This window comes from Henckelia pumila, chromosome 4 (genome assembly GCF_033568475.1).
Source record: "Henckelia pumila isolate YLH828 chromosome 4, ASM3356847v2, whole genome shotgun sequence".
NCBI lineage: Eukaryota > Viridiplantae > Streptophyta > Magnoliopsida > Lamiales > Gesneriaceae > Henckelia > Henckelia pumila.
In genome coordinates, this window is record NC_133123.1 from 33104522 (window position 1) to 33118120 (window position 13599).

A 13599-nucleotide genomic window follows, 5' to 3' on the forward strand; every position below is an offset into this window, starting at 1 on the left:
TAAGTGCTTTAAAAAGAACTTAAGCTATAATTGGGGCTTTATTAGAAGCCAAAAAATGTGGCTTTTTTAAGTGCTTTTATAATTTTATTTCTAGATAAGTGCTTTTCATTTGTTTATCCAAACACAAATAATATTCATCCAAACACATTCATCAATTAAATAAGTGCTTTTTATTTTTTTTTTATCTAAACACAAAAATACTACAACTTTTATTTAAAAAAGCATTTTAAAAAGCCAACTTTAAAAAATACTTTTTTTAATAAAAAACTATTGTTCCCAAACGGGCGCAATATCTCATCACTTGTCTACTATTGTTTATCATATTTTATCTATTTTTTTAGAATTTTTAAATTAATAAATATTGTTATCTTAATCTAACTATTAAATATCTTACTATTTAATTAAAATCTTCACCCTAAATAACTTTTCAATCAATTTGGTGATCACCCTAAAATAAATTTGGACTAATGCCCATTGTTTTCTTTTTTACTTAAAAAAAATTTGATACTTATCTATAATTTCTTGGTAATTTTTTTTTTTAATTTTCCTAAAATATCATTTATTTTTTAATATTCAATACTATATTTATCTCTATTTTTAAATTTTTAGATTAGAAAGTCTATCACTATTCACTCTTAATAATATCATTTCTTTTGAATATTCAATATTGTATATCTCTATCTATAAATTTAACTTCAATCATATCTTTATTCATATTTTAAAATTTTTAGATTAGATAGTTATATATCCTAAAATTTTGAATAATAATTCACCATGTTTGAAAATAACATGAAAATTAATTAACAAAAAAAATTATGTATTCAAAACAATTTATTTATTTGCACGTATCGCGTGCAAAAGACACTACATATAAAAAAACATTTATGTATTAAAACTTTTTATTGTTATTCTCAACAGAAATTATTGTAGAGGTAGGTTTTCGGTATATCGTATAAAAAATATCGGTATGAAAAAAAATTCATACCGGTACCGATACTAAAATTCCGAAAATTTTGATATAGAAAAAATTCATATTGATACCGTATAGATATCGAAAAAAAATTCCGTATACCGAAAAAATATTTGTATATCAAAACAATTTCGGTACGATATCTCGAAAATTCGGTATTTTAAGTTTGTTATGCCAGCCCTAAAAATGAGTGGTCAAATTTGAATCCATTTAATACTTTTTCCTTATTGATTGTATACACAAGTTCTTATATCTTATGTCTCCCTTGACATAATTTTTTTTTTCATTTTCAGATTTACAAAAATCATTAATTTTTCCCAAAAATCAATATGCATGACTTGGTGGTTTGATAGAAAACCATTGAGGAACCAGTCCATGTCAATTAAGTCTATCCAATGGGGAAGCTAAAACTAATTTTTTTTTTCCACTTAATAATATTTTGGGTTTTAATTCATTAACTCAATAAAATTTAGTTTTGATGCATTAACTCCTACATCCAATTATTTTGGTTCAATTGTTAATGTAGTGCCGGACGAGTCAACTTGCATCACATCAACATTTGTCACTTCAGCGCACTTACAAAATAGGACTAAAAGCCAAAAAAAATAGTTAGACTTACTTCCTAAAAACAAAACTTTAAATACTGATCGGACCAAAACTCAAAATTAAGAAAAAATGAGTGGATAATAAAATTCATTTTCTCGAATTTTTTATTCATATCTTTTCAGGATAAGCAAATTAAAATGTATAAGATGTGTCAATTGCTGATGATGAATTTATCCGTTTTTCTTTTATATTTGTATGCTCCAATACATGAGAATTACCTAGCTAGCTAGCTAGACTCATATTATATTTTTTTTCCATGAGGAAGAGCTAAATTCTTATCTTGAGTAATTTTGTAACTCATAATTATGTACTTCAAACGATTTCAAAAAATAAAAATAAATAAAAAGTAAATTTATTTTCTTAAATCGTCTGCTTTATGAAATCAGCATCCAAGACATTGAATTCAAGAGATCACAAATTAAAAATAGACAATAAATAGAAACAGTACTAATTAATTGCTTAAGTAAATGATAACATATTGAACGTTACATATCAATTATTTGAGTCTCTAAAAGCCATCGTTTTACATAATAATAATAATTTCTAGTGCAGATCATCGTAAGGCGGGTGGGGACCATGCCCGGACCTAAGGGATGGCCCAAGAGGCCTCCGCCTCAGGCCATGTAATTAAGAAGACCCAAAAAACATTACACTAAGTATTAAGCATATAAGTTCAAAAAATAGTTTTAATATTTATCTGAATTTTAAGGAATCCAACTCTATTGATTGACCCAATAAGTTATTTTGGACTTCTACAATATTTAAGGCTTAAAAACTATATTAGGCTAAAAAAAAAAAAGAGCTTTAATTTTATGTTATTTGATTATTTTAGATACATTTTGCTGGTCCTGAAGGAGTAGGATGTTGATCGTAGCTTGGTGGCGGTGGGCGTTATACCACTAACACCGGAAGACGTAGCAGCAGCTGGTCAAGGAGTGGTGGTGCCGCCGGTGCAGATGTAGCCGGAGGTGGTGGTACTGGAGGATCCCTATGGACTATGGTACTGTGCCATAATTGTTATATATACGGTTTTAGTAACTTGATTGTAATACTTAATTTGCAGGATTAATGAAGAGAAAAATTAAAAGATCAAATTTTGTTATTTATATTACACAATAAATTTATGAAAATTGTTTGTTGGAACAATATTTCATGCATGGACTTGTAGTTGCACCTACCGATCGCGTATCACGATCCAAACTTCACGTTGCATATATGATCATATTCTATTGTGTGGTATGTATTAATTACATAGATTATCATATTTTCTATGTTAAATTTATTTTTATAAGATTTGTCATTCGTCTATATATAAACATGGAACTTGACATAAAATAACATATAGAATGTGAAATACTGAGTGTAAATTAAATGTTGAGGTTTCTACATTAGTATATATTAATATATATATATATATATATATATAAGAATTAAACACACCAGCAGATTCCGACACCGATAGTACTAGTCCATATATCAACTTTCATTCGTGTAATCAACTTCCTCCAATGTATTAATGTTTAACTTAAAATATACTATAAGACTATAGCATCAATATATCCAAAGAGGATCTAATAGGCAGAAGATTATTCATTTTGTAAAATTAGGCAAAATAGCATTTAGCTCAGCTTATATATTCGACAAACAAAAAATGCAGCTCCTCATTTGAAGATTATGATCTTTAAAACCCTGTGAATTTGAAAATCAGATGTAAAACGCCCTTCAAATGCGATAAAAAAAACCTGATTTCTATAAACGCCATGTCGTAAAAGATTTTAGATTTAAGGGATACAACATTTTTAGACCTGTTATTTTCACTTTTTTCACTTTTGATCTTATTAATAGTGAATATGTATTTTCAAGTCATTAACTTGCATATATATATTTTTTTTCAATTTTTGGTCATGCGTGTTATCGTAAATTTTCATTTGTAGTCTTGGTGTATATTGTTTTCATTTTTTTATCCTTTAAATTTTATTTCTTTCATTTTCGATCCTTTAATGACTGATAAAAAATGAAAATAATTACAATGTGAAGGACAAAAAATAAAAAGTTACCATAACACATGATCAAAATGAAAACAAACATTGCAAGTTAAATGATTGAAAATACAATCACCGTTAACAATTGGACAAAAATGAAGCAAATTATATAATAACATAACGAAAAACGTAGTTCTTCCTAGATTTAATATACAAGGTTTTAAGCGGGCGACAAATGCAAATTGCCCTAAAATTAAAACAAATTAAACACGCCTCACATTAAAGAGTGAATCAAGATCAAATTATTCATCATCATATCGACATTTAGTGAATGCTATATATATTTTTCACAAAATGGACACAATATTTTTCAAAAAAATATCAAGAAAAAATCTTTTACAAAATGCGTTCAAGATAGTAACTTTGTATCTCCGGCCACATAATATCCAGAACATTTTGTAGGCATTATATAAAGACACTGACAAATCAAAATAAAAAAAAAAAAATTTAATCTCACAAATCCGTTTATGTAATTGAAGCATTCAAATCATGTCCGTGCTTTGTAAACATTTTCTCAATAGAAACAGCTTATTAAAGAAACACAAGAACTCCAGTATATATTCATGAAATTTCTGTATCAAACATATAATATAGGAACACGTTAAGATGGAAACAGTACCTATTAGTTCATCAAGTTTACTTCGCCACAGAACCTCTTGTTTTAGGGCAGAAATCCGTAGCCGTAGCCGCATTTTTCATCGCAGTGTACTCGTTAATTACTACACTTTGCCCAGAACCTGAAAACACAAGTGCTTCACATACATACATATGTTAGTCTTCAGGTCATATAACTGAGTAAAAAGGCCACAAAAAGAAAAAAAAAAAAAAGGAAAAAAATGAAGTGTTTGAGTACGATATTAATTGTGCAAAAACGGCGGAAATTATATGTTTTTTTTATATGGAAACATAAAAGGGGCTTGGAGGGGCGCATGATGACAGAAGACTAGAGAGCACAAAGGAGAAAGATGCGGACTGCCTCGCAAATTCGTCATCGGTGCTCTCTATCTTCTGTCAACAACTCTCTCACAGCCACCACTTTTTAACATATATATATATATATATATATATATATATATATATATACAAAGATCAACACTAATTCTCCATACAAATTAAAATCACTCCTTACAAAGAAAATTAACAATAGATCAAACAGTGAAATCTACAGGCCAAAATAAGCGCGGTGACATCGAAGAAGTAAGTGAAATGAAGAAGGCCCGAAACTTTTTTTTTTCTAGAGAGCAGAATTGAAGAGTGACCATATATTATATATAGTATGTTTGTATGATTAATTTGGAATAAACCCCAGAAACCAGTAGTATTTATAGAGGAAAAAAAAATTGTACGTGCTTACTTCTTTGATTTGGATAATAAAGAAACCCCGGCATTTGGCTTTTTATTAGCATTATTAAATTCAGCATAAACATGCTTTGACAAACCAAGAAACTGAGAAAGATCCAGCCTTTAAGAGCATTAGATTTGTGGGCACGATCCAACCAATATTATAATATATATATATATATATATATAATATGCAGGCAAGAAAAGATTAAATATATATATAAATCCGGGACAGTAGATCAATATAATTGAGAATAAGAACCTTAGCTTTCAAATATGTTTGGTTGCGGGCAAGAATCATCACTTTCTCAGCGCAGCTGGAGCTTAGGCTTATCATTGAGCACAATTGGATGTATGGGTACTGTTAAGACCACATATTCCCTGATTTCGGCTCTTAGGATTAAATATTATTTGTATATATATATATATATGCTTGTCTTATCCGTATACGGCTGGAAATCACAGAGCATGATTTGATTTAGAGTCAATAAATTCGGCTCGATGATAAAAGGGAAAGTGGTTGAGGCTTTTGCTTCCATTCTTGCTTTGAAGACATGCGATTATATATGAGTTTTACCTCGAGTTAGCGTTTGAATTTACGGATTTGATATACATGGATTTCGATTATAATTTTATTATTTACATATCAGTGATATAAATACAAAATAAAATAAATTTCAAATGATATCATTATTAAGTGAATTTGAAATTCATCTTAATCAATGTGAAATGCTAAATAAACATGTAATTAAACGGAGAATTTGAAGTTTACGATCTCACTTATCTAAACATGTACTACTCGAGTTCACGTGAGTAGGGGACTAATTAATAACATGGTTTAGGTCTCAATGTACGGAATGGCTAAAATCAATTAGAAATTTAACGTGTCGAATATCAATGGAGAGGTTATACTACCAGCAAACATGCTTTGTGTTTTTGTGGCCAACGCTAGGACCACAATCATATATATTTCTCTATTTAATTAGCACTCATTTAAGAATGTTCGCGTTTTCAAATTTAATGAGATAGTTGGGGAGTTGGATTTTGGTTTTACTCGACATGATCGACAAGTTACTCAAAATAGACCACTTGAGCTAAAAAAAATATCCATCAATAATTTCAAGATAGAATTTTTTTTTTTTCCAGCTAATAAATCAATTGATTTTGTAACGCCAAATATTACATATATATATATATATATATGGCTTGGGAAATTTAAATGAAGCAAGTAGAAATATTTATATATATATATATACACATATATACATATATACATATACATATATATATATATATATATATATATATATGTGTGTGTGTGTGTGTGTGTGTGTGTGTGTGTGTGTGTGTGTGCTCATTAATTAATATTCTTTTACAAGACAAGATCTGGGGAAACCATAGTTTCTATCTGCAATTTTTTCTAGAAAAATACCAAAAACTTGTGCAAATTATTTTTGGGGGGACAACCCTAGTTTCTATCTGCCAATTTTCTTGTTTAGCTAATTAAGCCAAATAAAATCAAAACATACATATATATGTTTGCTCACTCGGAAATAAATTGTTCAAAGTTACCAGAAAATATTCTCAAAAAGCCACTAAACTTCAATGGCAAAATTTTTAAAATACTCGAAATGTACAAGTGATGAGTCTTTTTTTTAAAACTTAATATTTTTTGTTTCCGAAAGAAAAAGGATGGATCGATGTAACTGTTCAAGAGAACTTGTGCAGAAAAAGGAAAACACCAAGTGAGGGAGAAATTCTCCGGACTCGATTTGGCTCAATTTTTTTGACCTGGATGACTGAGACAAATAGAAATAGTGGGGGGAACATATATGCGGAATTTGGAGCAGGGACAAACAAATAATAGAGAAAAAGAAATTCGAATCGAGGAAATTTGTTTTCAAGCGTTGGGCCTACGAGCATGGACTAGAAGAATCCCTCATCACAAATGCCTTATCATCTCATCAATATGGTATTTTCTTTGGGTTCTTTACCCCAAACACACCACACTATGGTGGTACGACAAGTCTTTTTCGTTGGATATTAGGGTTTTCTAACCATTTAATTGGAGGACATTACATAATGCGTTAAAAACTTTTATATTTAATCATCTCTTTGCCACATTTCATGTGAGGTGGGTCTCATTTTTTCTACTTGTCGTCACCCTTTTCTTCCACTAGCTAGTTTCCATACATGTATCATCTTCCGATAATCAAGATTCTTGTATCCTACACAATTTATTCAAACATTCTTTCTATACATGGGGTTGGGGGTTTTGATGTCTCATGCACCTTCCTCTAAAGAATCATGCAAGGGCCATGTCCATTCATTTCATTAGGTGTAGACAAATATAAGGCTATACGAACGAAACATGAAAGTTTTCGATTTTCGTGATCTTTATATATTTGCTTTATTGCAATTTTGGTCCACTGATTTTGTTGAAATTAAATCACCAAAATTGTGTAAAATAGAAAAGGAGAAAAAACAAAAAACAATTAAGAAATATTATGCTGTATATGTAACCATATATATTATCTAGGACTCAAATGTACACTACTAAAATTGAAACGTTCCATGTAAAAATATTCATAATATATATATATATTCCTAAAAAAATTGAGATTAGACAGGTTTTTTCAGCATTAATGAACAATTTGTAATGGAATGGTAAGATTATTTTTGAAATTTTTCTGACCTTGGGCCGGTAACTCTATGGAATATAATAACTACAAATTTTCCATAACACCGACCAAAATTGTTGTTCTAAATTGGGTCAACTCTACCCATTTAAATTAACTAACAAATAATACTTTTGACATAAGAAATAATATATTTTTATGGATAATCCAAATAAGTACAATATTGATCTGTGAGACCGTCACATGAGTTTTTGTGCTGAATTGATACTAAATTCTGATGGGATGGGTGAACTTACTTTGGTATCATTGTATGAGGTTTGCTCTTAATGAATTATATATATCGATGTATATAAGCCACCACTATTGTATATTAATGTTAATATCAGCTATATATAAAATCTTTGTTAAGTCAAATATTTCGTTTCCCAACTTGATAAGAAAAATTGGATTATAAAGATTTTTTCGTATGTCAATCACTAAAGCTACTTGCCAAAACAATTCTCACCATTTTTTGTTATATATGATAATCTATCTAATTTTTTTCCACTACAAAATAGCCTATAAAACCATTTTAAAAAATAACTCTTAGTTGTAAATTTACAAGATAATATATTATAGATGAAATAAAGTTGAAAAAGGCTGGTGCAACGACCAACTCCCATCACTTAGCTCCGTCCATGCCCGTAGCCCCTATGATGCAAGCTCATGCCTCTCAGTCAATTGTAGAATATATTTGTTTAACATGCATGCTTCTAAAAGAACATCTAAAAATTATTCTTGAAAATATTTGTATCATTTATATATGCCTCGACTTATATATATATATATATATATATATATATATATATATATCACAAGTCACAATGACACTTTTAATATCTAATCTAATCTAATCTAATCTAATCTAATCTAATCTAATACTATTTTAAGCGTGCCTAAGTATATGAGACCGACATTTTCAGTATCATATATATAGAGTATGTCCTCATATTTAGTTACCTAGCTCTCTGCAAATGCAATTAATTGCCATACTGTCGTTTTTTATACAACAATGATAAATAACTACAAAAACATATAAATATCATTAACATGGGGAAAAAATGCAATTTTCTATTTAATTTAAATTATCCAAATTGTCGTTAAATTTCTATTATATATATATATAAAAATAAAAACAAATTCACATGCATGTATACAATATGCATGATTTATTATTGGAGTGACATATAGGATATACTGATTGAGAATTTGATGAGATTTAGCTCTTGCGTCACACTGTTAATTGTAGCTTAAGTAGCTAGTTATAATAATAAATTTAACTTTGAATTTTAAAAAAAAATTACAACTATTCAACTACTTATAAAATTTTCACATAAAGATTCATGATGGATTTGCACATTAATTTAAACACACTTATTTCATATTTATCTATCAAGAAAGGTATGTGAGCACTGAGCAGTGAGTTTCATAATTTTGTCCCCAAAAAAAAAAAAAACTTGAATTTGATATAAATTTTGTAGCACTAATTCTGAGTGCTTTTACGTGGTACTTTCCACCGTTGATATCGAAGATGATTGGAATATTAATTTAGCAAAAGTAGTATCTGCTTTTATTCAGGCATGGCCAATACAAAATTGACTGTCCATATAAAAAGTCGAGCAACTTGCCATAAAAGGGTCGAATTTTATTCGGAACTTGTCATGCATACACTGCCAAAATGTTTAATTTGGCCGTGCATTTCTTGATTTGGAAAACAAATACTGTTCTTCCATCATTATTAATCAATTAATCAATCAGTAGTGCTTCTTAAATTCGTGTGTAGTTGTATTATATATTGTCAGATTTTAGTATTTTTTTTTAAAAAAAAGTTGGGTTTATTTTTACCGTAGGTTTGACACTAATTAATATTGTTGCATCGGTAGGAGATTATTTTAATATCGATGTGTATTAGCATGTATGTCAAAACTTCAAGTCAAAAATGACAAAGATTACATAAAGTGAAAAGTATAAAAGTAAGACACAATTTGGATATCATAGATGATCAAAGTAGAAAGTGAAACATGCATGCAAATTAGTTACCTTAATTGAACATATAATATTTTAAGATCTTTCTAATTGGAGATGCATGTTTGTTACAAAAATATACAGATTTGTTCCGCTGCATCTTAGGATATAAGAGAATCCAACTTGTAGCATTATTTTTTGGAAAAAAAAAAAAATTCAGATGTTTACGTGAATATCTGATTTTTAATAAATTAACAAGTTAAGCTCTAGATACAACTTTTTTAAAAAAAAATATTCTCATTTTCAATGTAGATATATATAATTATTTATTTATATAATTTCATTACATTCATGACTACATTTATTTCGAAATATCAATCACGATATTCGAATCAAGGAGCATGAATCCGCATTCCTTTCTCAATATCTATGACACCAATGATGCAATTCTACCGTTGTGTATTGTTTCATATATACGATCGAGAGAGTGTTATTCTCACTTCAAAAATTGTTTTTCACACTTCATTTGTATTATTTATATAATTTCTCGACTTACAAATTTTCCCCCACTTAGTTACCATCATAATTATAATAGCCATTAACTTTTCCTAGTCAATTTTCAAGATTTTAATTTCACGGTTTCTAATTATTTACACTTTCTGTCACTTGTTTTTTTAAAAATAAATATAGTATATAATTTACAGTGGGAAAAAAATTATCGCTTCCAAATATAGACATTATCGATAAATTAGATCAAACAATTAAATTGATTATTTCAAAAAAAAAAATCAAAGGAAATTATTATTACGATTTATACAATTTCATGTGAACGATAATTATATATTTTCTCTTCGAGACTTTTATTTTATATATTTTTTGCTTTCAATATAATTTCTTGGAATGAGATTCAATTCTCATATAATAAAAGACATTGCAATTTTTTTCACAAAATATTATACAAAATTTTTGGTGGTATATGAGATTTATGTTTAAAATTCAACTTAATGAATGATATGTGTGAAATTATGTGATAGACTTAGATATTTCGTATACTCGCATGCTAAAATTTTTTAAAGAATTAATCCAATTTTTATTTTTTTTAAAATTCTGAATTAGTCCAATTTTTGAGCAAGAAGTTTTATTTATTTTTCAGATTTTTAGTTGGAACGTTTTTTCCCGTTTAAATTGATTTTTTATTTTTAATTTAAAATTTATATTTTGATAGGTATATGAGTGGATTATTGTAATATTATTGTAATATTTTCATATATTACTTTACTTATATAAAATAAAGTTTCAGTAAACAATAACTTCAAAATCTTGGATAATGTTTTTTTAAGAGATGGATGGTGTACTTTAAAAAAATAATAATAATAAAGGAAAGAAGACGAAGAAAGAGAAAATTAGAAATGGTATGATTGAAATCTTGTAAATAGAATAGGAAATTAATTAATGACATTTTAGTCAAATAAAAAATGAGTAATTAAGGGTAAATTTGTAAGTAAAGATAGAAAAATATTAGTAATGGAGTGGGAGAAATAATTTTAGGAGTGAGAATAACACTCCACATACTATCATATACGGAAAACTTTGTACTTTTATGTATAATGTTTTTTTTCGGAAATATAAGTTTCCTTTATATATTATTTTTTAAAACTAAACTAAAAAATCCAATCCCAATGACTTTCATATCTCTCGTGTGGTGTAAATTAATTTGGTACAAATGCAATTATTATAAAGTTATTTTCATTTGACGATGTAAACCCCGGTAAGTTAGATCCTACCTATACAGGTACTGCTTTGACATACATCTAATGGTTCTCATTCATCAATAAATGTGGGGTCCATTATTTTTTAGTGGACCCCACATGTATTGTTAAATGAGGATCCTTAGATATATCATGAGGTAGTGTTTGTAAAGGTAGGTTGAAATGAACCGTAAACCCCAAACGAGAATACAACATAATCCCATGTGAGAAGCCTATTATAAGGATATCATTTAGGTAGTGTTTAGAGAGTTTCTGAAAAGTTTATTATCGAAGTACTCCTAAACACTACACAACCTTGATTTGCAAGTGATTTTTATTTTTTTTCCCTTTGCGTATAAATGATTTTTTTTAGCATGGAATAATCGAGAATCGGGATTGATTAATACGAATATACATCCTAAAATCTCTCATGTTATTTTTAGACCCTTATATAGTCGGTATTTGTTTTATTTTTATTTTTTTGAGTTGTGGGTCTCGAACCTGAGACTTCGTCCCAAACTTGAGATATTGGTATCAGATGAGCTATAAACCATCGACAGTCAGTATTTGTAAAACGGCCCATACCCATTATAACCCTTCAAGATAAGAGCTCATCAAGAATAAAGCGTAAATGTGTCGTGGGAGTGGTTATTTCCATCCAAGATATATTTGTTAGTCCGCCATTGTTGCCATTTTTTCTTTTTTCTTTTTTTTTGTGTGGTTTTCTTTTATATTATTATTATTATTTAGTCGTTACATGGTTGTTTTTATTTTTTTATGCTGTAGTTTTTTATTCACTTTGTCGCTGCTGTGATTTCTCAAGATAAAATTTTTATAATCTCTCCCACGGGGAGGAAAATACAAATTTTTTCTATTTCTATTTATGTTTTTGTTTTGAGAAATTAAAATGTGATTATATGAATGTTATTGAGCTACATTTAGAAGATATTGTAAATTGAATAAATTTATTTGAATTATTTCAATTCCTTTTCTCTTTATTATTATTTTTTTGACATTCTTAGATTCTCTAATCTTGTACCAGCGCAGATTATATTCCAATAGTAAATCATCAAATTTTTCTAACTTAAAACAACTAGGTTCCATCTGTACATGTACTTTAAAAACGTTTTTAGTATTTTATAAGTAAAAAAAACTTAAAGTATGTGTTTGGATAAATGTTTGGTAAAATGTTTTTGAAAACTATTTTTTAAAAAATGTTCTCCAAGTATAGCTTTTGAAGAACACTTGAAAGATGTTTTTAGATGTTTTTACCAAGGAACCATGAAAGGCAAAGATGAAAAACATAACTTTTTTTATGAAAAACATAACTTTTGAAATGTTAAAATGTTTTATTGAATAGTTGTTCAAACACATATTTATTCTTAAAATAACTTTAAAAATATTTTATAAAAAGTTTTTAAAAAATATTTTTATAAAAACGTTTTATAAGTACATATTCAAACGGAGTCTTAACGTTTCAAGAATAAAAACATCATCAAAATCAACAATACTTCCCTTTTTGTGAATTTTTATGTTACCCAACTGGAATTACTCTAATACAGAAGTGTGTCGAAGAATTTAAGATATTGTTTGGGAATACTTCTTGAAAATTTTGTGAAGGAAAAAGTCAAAAATACTTGTTGGAAGCATTCCCAGACACTACTAACAAGTAACAATTGAATCTTTTTTTTCAACTTAGGTACCAAAACCCTCTACGTTAATCGTGGGTACCCCTGTTGCTTTCCTAGTTGCAGCCGAATCCAGTTGGCCAGGAACATCCACCAACCGGTTGTTGCGAACAAATTGGAGAAGACGAGCTGATAGAAATATAAAACCACGTTTTATCTCACATGAGACCCCATGGGTGTGATCACTTTTTGAACGTAATCGCTTTAGCAGTTGTACGAGGAAATTGCACGTTTGCTATCTAATATCTATAATATCGAACTCCAAGACACCATTTGGTGCGAAGATTGAAACATTAGCTGATTACACAGTTTGTTTCATTCAATATTTGACTCAAACTATACAAAGATTAGAGTTAAAATCACAACATACATAGTATTCTAATTTCCTCTCATATGTAAACACGAATTCAAGCTATACAGTAAACAAAAGAGTCTGTGAAATGCATGAAGTTACACGACCAAACTTGGCCTACAAAATTTGACCTTGTATCAAACATTTATATCCGAGTGTTATCAACAGTTGTACATCAATACATCACAGCAGTATCAATATATCCAGTA

General features: G+C 28.4%; 1 long non-coding RNA gene across 1 annotated transcript; it reads right to left on the reverse strand.

Moving 5' to 3' along the window:
* Positions 1-2054: 2054 nt before the first annotated feature.
* On the reverse strand, positions 2055-5347 carry LOC140866761 (uncharacterized). The gene is made up of 3 exons (XR_012144969.1): positions 5222-5347; positions 4238-4370; positions 2055-2579 (listed from the first exon to the last, which is right to left on the reverse strand). It is a non-coding gene; the product is annotated as an uncharacterized lncRNA (long non-coding RNA).
* Positions 5348-13599: the final 8252 nt, after the last annotated feature.